Source organism: Etheostoma cragini, chromosome 5, assembly GCF_013103735.1.
Source record: "Etheostoma cragini isolate CJK2018 chromosome 5, CSU_Ecrag_1.0, whole genome shotgun sequence".
In the NCBI taxonomy this organism is placed as follows: Eukaryota; Metazoa; Chordata; class Actinopteri; order Perciformes; family Percidae; genus Etheostoma; species Etheostoma cragini.
In genome coordinates, this window is record NC_048411.1 from 10,373,088 (window position 1) to 10,383,250 (window position 10,163).

Sequence of the window (10,163 nt, forward strand, 5' to 3'; positions counted from 1 at the left end):
AAAGGCTGCAATGAAACAAAGAGTGAAAAATTTAAAGGGGTCTGAATACTTTCCGTACCCACTGTATATACTGTATATGTGTGTATATATATGTGTGTATATATATATATATGTGTATATATATATATGTGTATGTATATATATATTTGTATGTGTATATATATATATATGTGTATATATGTATGTATGTATATATATATATATATGTGTGTGTGTATATGTATATATATATATATGTGTGTGTGTGTGTGTGTGTGTGTGTGTATATATATATATAAATTGTAAGATACTTTGGATAAAAGCGTAAGCTAAATGACATGTAAAGTGACTAACTAGTGTGTAGTAGTGTCTTCGTGGTTCCCTTGCGCAAAGTATATTACTCAACTCTGAACTGCTCAGTTGCCAGCAGAGGATGATGGCTGCCCTCATTTGGGTTTGAACTAAAACGTACTTGTTGCAGCATAAAGAACGGTTTTGCAACATGTTTTAGTGTTGATGGTGTTACAATGACTTACACATGTCTGCACCTCACTGTAAGTGCATTCTCAAAGTAAGAATTTCTTTTGGTTTAGTTTCAAAGACGCATTGACATGGTGCTGAAACCTTTTCACTTTTTTAAAACCTCAACAGCCTTCGTCATTGTGAAGGTGAGTGTGCCGTACTGACTTAAACTGAACTGATTCAGAATAAAGATTTTCCCATAACATTACGTAAGTTATTTAGTCAAAACTTTTAAAAGATGAAGCAAAATGGATTCCACCGTAGCACGATGGTCTTTCCGTTCATATTCATGTTTTACAACCCCTTAGCATGAATTTAAGTAGCTACAATCTACATTTAAGTTCTTTACTTTTACCATCTTGCCTGTGTACACATTTATGAAATGACAAAACAGGATGCATACACTGTACGTTGTGCACTTGACTGCATATTGTATATATGACTGGACTAACACTCAACAGGAGATAAACAACATCCCGTGAAGATGGTGATTGAAATGTACCTGAATGGGATCAAGTCTCTGGAAGTATTACTGAGTGTGACTCCATATCACGTAGCAAGCAACTTGACCTAATGAGTGTGGGCAGCTTGAAAGGCTCCAGCTGCAAGTATAGTGGTTTGCTGCTACTGTAACATTGTTTCAATGAAACTTAGTTAGACAGCAAGTGCCACGTGCCAAATATTGTCTACAATCATCTATTCTCCCCAAACCACATTTGTGGGTCCAATGAAGACAAGATGGAAATCCAATGTCCACAAAAGTTCCACCCAGGTAAGTTTTCTCAGCATACAAGCTTGTTTACTTTCTACAAATCGGCTCTGACTTCTGAGTTTTTAATTGACATCTGCATTTGCATACATTATTACTAGTGATGATGTACATATGCTGGCAAAAGTCCATGTGTATAGGTAGATAGTCAGTGTTGTTCCACCTACAAATCACATTCTTGGCAGCTATTGGTATTCAGTTCAATTCAATTTTATTTATATTGCGCTAAATCACGACAACAGTTATCTCATTGCGCTTTTCATAAAAGAGCAGGTCTAGACCGTACTCTGTGATGTTGCAATTGATTAGGGAGACAGTATAATGCATTCCTCCAACAAGGTTATGCCTAATTATGATATTCCTTTCCCTGTTGTCTATATTATTTTCCTGCTTTTAGTTTCAGTTTCAGCCACTTGTGGTCCTAAATGGTATTAAGTGGGTAAAGGTGAATAATGAAGAAGATGGATGGGCCACTCGACCAACTGGGGATGTTTCAGTCTGCTGTAAAGAGAAGTTGCTGGTGAGTTTATGTGGATTTTATTTTAGCCTATGTTGTATTGATAAGGATATATAGATAGTAGAAAAACAGAGCAGCTGTTCAAATCAAATCTGTGTTAAATAACCAAGTCCAATCCCCTGCTTAATACTAACACCCACAACAAACAGACTCTCTCTCCCCTGATATAAACTGTAAATCTGATTAATTACTGTGAATATATAACTCTCTGTCTATCCCCGGCTTTTGCACAAACACACACACAGTGTTGTACAGTATGAGGTGATTATGTGGTAATTACAAGAGTCACAGTTACAAAATGAAAGCTGATCCGTTGAGAAAAAATTGAGAAAATGTCACTCCAAGTTTTCAGTCTATCCAGAGATTTCTGAGCTCTGAATCACCACGTTCTCTTTTGATCATTACTGCTGCTGCCTCTCTCTGATACACAGATGGATTAATCCCTCTAAATCTGCCAAATCCCTAATCCTATTTATCTCAACGCCACACAAAAAAGGTGCTCTCTTCCCACTGCTCATCTCATGTGTACAGTACGGATGTGAGTCTTCCTTTATTTCTACATTTAAGAAGACAAGTTCAGGACATGAGGTGGTGACATATTAGGCTGTGTTCACTTTAAAAATGCTCTGTTTTAGGATTTAAGATCTTCAGCTATAATGTTGAGGTAGAATGTATATTCGAGTCATTCAATACTGGGGATCCAAACACATACAGAAATACAAATAATTGTGTGATGGAAGTACGTGTATTTGCATGTTATTGTTATGTTATATGTATCTATACACATCCAGCAGACAGAGCAACAACTTCTGAGCACCTGATGAATCCAAGTCCAATATTTATTCTTATTTTTATTCTTTTTCAGATTTCCACCAACTCTTGAGAAAAATGATCTGGCTCTTTAGCTAAATGCTCCAATATGTTGATCAGTCAGTCGCTAACTTAGTCTGTTTGCCGTGTGGTACATATCAGGTAGTTTACAGTGGTTATGAGAGCTTTTTGGCTGAAAACGGTGCTAATAAGGTGAGAGTGAACCAAAACAGAAACGTTGTCAGCCGGATTATTCAAACTCTGCTAAAAAAAAACTAAAGCTGAAAGGAACTGCAGTTCCCTCATTTTTGGACGGATGTCTCTCACCTTCTGCTTTCTTTGTGTTGGCATTCTAAAGTCCTGTGGATTTATGAGGAATATGGTCAACTGCTCCTCAGATGTCTGAATCAGAGTTTTCTGTTGCACGACTAAAACAACTTTTGAACAAGCACATGTTCCACCAGCACAAGTTCCTTCCCCAGGCTATTTCGCGGCGGTACCGTTATTGTGTCCGGCGCTTAGCGATCCCAAGGCGAGATTGGTTTAAAGAAATGGCACTAAACCTGAGCATGTTTTTCTTCTAACATGGAGTGCTGTGTGGATTAGCCAGGCCTCCCCCCCCTAGCTCTATCCACTGTACTAATGTAATTAACTGATTGATTTTCATTTTCTTTATTTGAGATGTGTCAGATATATAGTTTTTCATCAATCAAAATAAAAGTAAGGCTTAACCATCACTGTGATGTTGACATTTTCTACAATGAGTTTGTACACATAGCACAGAAGAACAGTAGAAGGAAACCAAGCTACAATGCACCCAGATTAAATTGAATTTAAACAAAAACGAGCAAGGGATAATGAGAGTGCAGCTGCTGCCATTGTGAATAAAACCAGGCCTTTAAAACCATTACATCCTGTTATACTGTCTTCAAGCCTCCTCCTCCTCTTTTCCTTTATCCTCCTTTCTCTAGTCCTCCTCTCAGCCTCATTTATGTTTCCCTCCTCCCTCCTACGTTCTTCCAAAGCCTTCATCTACGCAGATGTTTTTCCTTTTTCTAATTTGTTTTCTCTTTTTGTACCTCCAGGCCCCACACTCCCTTCTTCCCTCATCTTTCTCATTGTACCTAGTTATCTTTTATTTGGTAAAGCGATTTTCTTTCCTCCCAGGAAATAAACTCACCTTTTTCTCTCCTTTATATCCCCTGGGCTTATTTGCTTTTTTCCTCAGTTTTTTTAGCCCAACCTCCCTAGATGTGTGTCTGTCTGTCTGTCTGTCTGTGTGAGTGTGAGTGTGAGTGTGAATGTGTGTGTGTGTGTGTGTGTGTGGGTGTGTGTGTGTGTGTGTGTGTGTGTGTGTCTGTGTCTGTGTCTGTGTGTGTGTGTGTGTGTGTGTGTGTGTGTGTGTGTGTGTGTCTGTGTCTGTGTCTGTGTGTGTGTGTGTGTGTGTGTGCGCTAATGAGCTTAGAGCTGCCTCCCTCCCAAGGTGAGGTGGCATGCTGAGGTGATCAGCGCTGCAGGTATCAACCACAAACATCTGCCTGGCTGAGCACGACCACACACACACGCACACACAAAGTACAGTATAGTCATGCACACGCACGTACACACACAGCTGACTGCTGCACAAGGGCGATAGCACAACTCTGTCCTGTCAACATGTAGGATAATCAGCTGCTGGGGATTGTGGGTAAGCTGTAATAATCCCTCGCATGGAATATGGAAAGCATTAGAGAGTTATTCAATAGGACAGAGATAAAGGTGTGTGTGTGCGTGTGTGTGTGTGTGTGTGTGTGTGTTTCATTTCCATCTTTAATATGCATCTCCACCTGAAGCACACACGCACGCACACACACACACACACAGTCTCAGTCTGAATCAGTCTACACCAGCAGCTGAACATCAGCCTAGCCCCCTTCCAGAGATGCTGCAGCTGCTCAAATGTTCCTTGCCAGAGCCACAAAGTCTTAATTAAGAACTACATCCAGAACAAGCCTCATTTAGTCAGAGAAACACCAGGGAATACTGCACCATATTTACCCACATTAGGATGTAGTGTGTGAAGTCATAGTATAGTGTGTCAGAAAAACATGTCATATCAACAAACAATGTATTTATTTGTCATGTAAAATCGTGAAAGTTGTCACTATATTGACAATTCAGTTAGACTATTTTTACAAAGGAGTACAGAGGACTGATAGAGAGTTTCGTCACATGGTGCAACAACATTCACCTGAGGCTTAGTAAGAGCAAAACCAATGAACATGTGGTGGACTACCAGAAGAACAGCCTGTCCTGGTTGTTTTCCAGGGAGAGAAAGTGAGGTGGATGGGCCAGTTGCCCGGTTGTTGTGGAACTGATCAAAAACATTGGCCAACCCATTTTTCCTGGAGGATTGAAAACTCATCATCAACTGATCACTCCATAAACTATGGGATCTGCTAATCAAAAACATGATTAAGTTTCAACATGAATCCTTCCAACGGAGTCCACGCACGCACGCACGCACATGCATACTTTAACTGTCTCACTAATCATCCCAAATTCTAGATTTATACACCACAATAGATTGCAAAAAGGAAACTTTCTCATCCACCATCAGATAATAAGGAAATTAAACCCCCTGTGTCACCCTCTAGGTCATGCTAATCCTCTATCTTTATTCTTTTAGTCTTGGCTCTGTGACTACACACACACATTCAGTAAGGGCAACACACAAAGTTTTCCATAATCATGCCGGATTTAACAGCTAACAGCGGATACAGATCCTAAACGGTGTGGGTCCTCCTCAGAGTCCGGCTTTTCAAGGGTTTTAATCAGTTGAATATGTGCATGGCTACTTGGCTAATCTGCTGGTTAATCTTACTAACACTTTTTATGGGATTGCTCGCTGCAGCAAGGATTACCGCACCACAGATCACAACCTGATTTCCATAATCCTCTTCTTGTGATAAAACTCTGTTTGTCCCACATCCCGTCCTTTTTGTCATACTTTGCAACATCACCCATTTATTTTATAGATTTGTCGGTGTAGTTATTCTAAGGGCATTCCCACACTGAAAATCACATAGGGAAAAAACTGTCTGTGAAATGGCAATAATGACCATCGTGTAAAACTGCTTTTTTAGACATTTAGTCTTCACCTATAATCACAATGGAAGATCAAAGTCAAATTTTAACTACTTTCTGTTATATTTTAATTGCTTTGCCATCATTGTAAATGTGGGGAAAAGGAAAAAGTTACATCATGAGGTAAAGGTTCAGGTTTTGTTTTAAATAACAAAGGTCTTGAACAAATACAGTCTTAGTCTGATCTAACAAGAAATCTTATTTATATGAAGAAAAAAATATTAACATAACCATGAGCCAAAATGTATTTGTGTGAACAATATCTACCAAAAAGGTAGAATTAAGTTAAAAATGAGTCTCCGCCACTAGGGGCGTTGTTTTTAAAACCTTTGCTAATACTTTTTAGGATTAACATGTAAGTTAACTTAGTAGTTCCCCGTGGTCCGCTGAGGCTTTGTGGAAAAAAATGGAGCCTACAATTATTTTTCCAAATTACTCTTCTCTCAACCTGCATCTGACGCGCGTTGCCTTCACTGTCCCCGGCCGCGCCGGGATCATGGACCCCGTTCATACGTGTTTGCAGGTCTAGCTTGACTTTTTTGTTGTTGTATAGGATGCACAAACGTATTAATGTAATCTTGCTTCACAGTTTTCCAAAATCAAAACAATTTGGAAGTTGGGAGTATCATTAGAATGGAATGGCACATTTGAGGAATTTGACTGAGGTGGAGATTGTTTCCGGGGGAGATAATCACAAAAGTGGCCGTGATGGCTACAAACCACACAGTTTCTACACTGAGAATACTATTGAAGAAAAAGACACTGGAAGACCGTTTTAGTTTTCCCACAACACGACTTATGTAGGAATACCTTAAGCTTTAGCAGCTGTGTGTCTTCTGTCCAGGTTGGCTTAGCCGTGTAACAATTCACAAAAATATAAATATGGCTAAAAACAAGGGCCGCAAAGATGAACATGGTAAACAGAAACATTTGATATATAAAGTTTATGTTGAGTTGTATTTATTGAACAACAGTTTAGACCTGAAACAGTAGCTTTCTCACCACTGAATTTCAGTATTGAACAGTTGGTTTTTAGGAACTGACTGTATTTTGAGCGGTATGTTGCAAACTGTGTGAAGTAGTTGCATCATCCTCACAGAACTGACTACAGTGATGGTTATGATTGTCTTCTTGAAAACAACATTAAATATGTATGCATGTCTGTGTCTACATGTGTGTCTGCAACATATTTGCCACAGTGATTGATTTTTGTTTTTATCTCACGCTGTCTCTCTCTCCACTACTCTCCATTTTCTGCTCCGAGGGTCTGGAGAATCCCCTCATGTGGAGAGAAGCTACGATAAAGTAAAGCAGAAGTGGGGGAGGGAGAGAGCGAGGGAGAGCAGGAAGAGGAGAGGATGTAGGAGACAGACTGAGAATTAGGATGGGAGTTGAATATGATCAGGGGAGGAGAGACAGAAGAAAGGAGGGGGAGAACAAGGAGAGGAAAATGGGAGAAGAGAGGACGGGAGTGTGGACGTTCAGTGGTGAGGGCGGTGGAAATGGGGCTTTAACTGTATTACACTCTGGCAGCTCCATCTCCATCACTTTATGGGTGATTGTGTAAGCTTGTGTTTACTTGGAGACCGTGCGTGTGTGTGTGTGTGCGCGTGCTAGTGTTAGTATCACACCCATGGGGCCTTTACTCTGTCAGTGCTCAGCCATAATAAGCCTCTATCCCTCTCCTGATCCATCTCCACCTCTATCTCCCCTGCTGCTATCACCCACCTCGCGCTCTCCCTCCACCCCTACCCTCGCCTCTATTTATCACAGTCCCTCACCCCTACTCCTCCCACTCCTCCCACTTCATACACGTGCACAAATGCAGACATACATACACACCCACTCACACACACACACACACACACACACACACACACACACACACACACACACACTCTCAGATAAGTGTGTGTACTGTATATGTGTGTGTGTGTTTGAATCGATTCAGCCTCTGCCCTTTCTAAGCCTTCTACAAGCTCCATTGACCTCTCACTCTCTGCTAAGCAGCATCTGTTTCACACTATTGCTGTCTGCCATATCTCTCCATCTCTCTCTCTCTGGATTCCCATGTCACTCTGTCCTCGGCTGTCCTCGCTCTTTTATGTTTTAGTGCCTCCCTTATTCTCACAATGTTCTGCTGATTTTTTTTCAAGTCTCTTATACTCTCTCTCTCTATCTCTCTCTCTCCAACCCACACATGCTCCATATTGATTGCAGTTTTTCTCGATTGCTAAGACGTATTTCTTGAAACCCTCACCCATTTTCTCGAAACTGTAAACACAAAACCAATTTCTCAAACTATATTCATGAAACACCTGACGCTGCTGGAAAAATCAAGCAATGCTTTCAGATTATACACACAGCCAGTCAATAACTTGCATACAGGGACAGACTGGGCCCATAATGGGACCCTGGCGTTTTGGCCCAGACCGGCCCACCACACAAGATCACAAATACCATCTGTCCTTGCACTTCCTTGAACATGCATAGCCTACCAACTTCTTCTCCTTAAAACTACTAACGTCATATACATATACACTGTATATCTATACATATATACATATACATATATATATATATATATATATATATATATATATATATATATATATATAAATATATGTATTTATATGTAGTCTTATAAAAATAACCCAAAAAACGGTGAGAACAGCATTAGTCAAGACTCAGATACATGCACACTTTGCCAAAATCAGACATCAACATTCACTGCTCCTGTGCCACCTGTGCACTCTGAACTGGCTCAAATGCTCCATGATTGGTTTGATCACCTCAGTAGAAACGTGTGTACAATTTTGAGTTGATGTGACAACTGTGTTGTAGGTGTGTTTAACTTCTACTTTTGCTTGGCTCAGTGGTAGAGCGGTTCCCTTCCAATCAGAAGGTTGTTGGTTCAATCCCTGGCCCTGCCTTGGGAAAGACACTGAACCCAGAGTTTCCACAATGTTGCGCCTCGGATTGGAAATGTGTATAGTTTGTTTATATGACGAGCACCTTGCATGACAACCTCAGTCACAGAATGTGTGTGAATGGTTCCTGTACTATGTAAAAGTACTTTGAGTAGTTGTTAAGACTAGAAAAGTGCAATATAAATACAGTCCATTTGCATTACAGTGTGAGATGTGTTTTGGCAAATGAGAAAGTGTTTAGAGTTTTACAAGAAGAGTGATTGTTTGGACAAATGGGTTAAAGCCACTAAGCATTTAGTTCAGAGAATGCAGTTTTGTGTTCTAGCTACGCAGAGAGGAAGGGGGAATGACATGCAGGACCCGAATCCACAACTGCTGCGGCGTGGACTGTGGCGTGGCCTCTGCATGGGCGCGCTCTAACAGGTGAGCCGCCCGGGCGCCCTATGAGGAATAAACTAGACCACTGGAAGCACTAGTAAATTTTTGCAGAAGGTAGTGGCCGTAGTGTTTGTTTTTTTGATAACATTTACAGTACGTCATGAAAAAAACAGAAAGGCCTGTTTTGGCATCACGTTACAGTCAGGTAGCACTGACTCTGAATAAAGGAAGTTAGTGTGCATCTCTAATTTTCCCGGGAAAGACTGCAAGACGGGCTGTGACTCACAGCTCAGAGAGGAGATAATTACTCTCCACCTCTCTTCCTCTCATCCTCTCCACCCCTACATCTCTCCATCCCTCCATCCTTCCCTCGACTTTCTCTTTTTTTCACCGCTGCTCTTCCTCTCCAGCTGAGTGATTACCCCTCATTAAAAATCAGAATAAAACATTGTTAGCACAGATCGTTAGGGCGCTCTCTCCCCCCTCTCTCTCACCCACTACTCTGTCGCTAGCACTCAGCACCGGCGCTAAACGAGCGGCCTTTGAGGAATGTTATTCTAATTCCAATTAGCTCTTCAGGCTTGGAGGGAAGCCAAGTCCCCGAGAAAAGCACTAAAGCTACGGGCACACGCGCACCAATGAGAAGCAAAGAAGGGCATACACACAAAATCACAGGCACACATGCTTGAAACAGAGCACACACGCATACATGCATAAATACACTGAAGTGATGTGCACTCTCATTTTCAAGAGACCAAACACACACACACACACCCACACACGCACACACGCACACACTGAATACTCTGAGAATAGCAGCGGCTAATGGCTTTGGCAGCACTCTCATAGGGACCTGAAGAGCAATTAGGCTCCAACTACACATTGTAAATCCCTTCTGATTACTGTGTGTGTGTGTGTGTGTGTGTATATACGTGTTTGTGTGTGTGTGTGTGTGTGTGTGTGTGTGTCTGTATGCATGTCTGTGTTTGTGTGTGTGTTAAGCGCTGTTTATCTGCCACCAATTACCTTGCCCTGCCAAAAGAGACGCACACTGAATAAATGTAAGCTATAAACACGCGCACACACACACGCGCACACACACACACACACACACACACACACACACACACAC

The 10,163-nt window shown here is 41.1% G+C and overlaps 1 long non-coding RNA gene across 1 annotated transcript in view; it reads left to right on the forward strand.

The window, feature by feature from the left end:
• The first annotated feature begins 333 nt into the window (after positions 1 to 333).
• LOC117944383 overlaps positions 334 to 10,163 on the forward strand; it is a 21,481-nt gene continuing 11,651 nt past the window's right edge. Inside the window, exon 1 of the long non-coding RNA XR_004656563.1 lies at positions 334 to 345. This is a non-coding gene — a long non-coding RNA (uncharacterized LOC117944383). The remainder of the gene's footprint in view (positions 346 to 10,163) is intronic.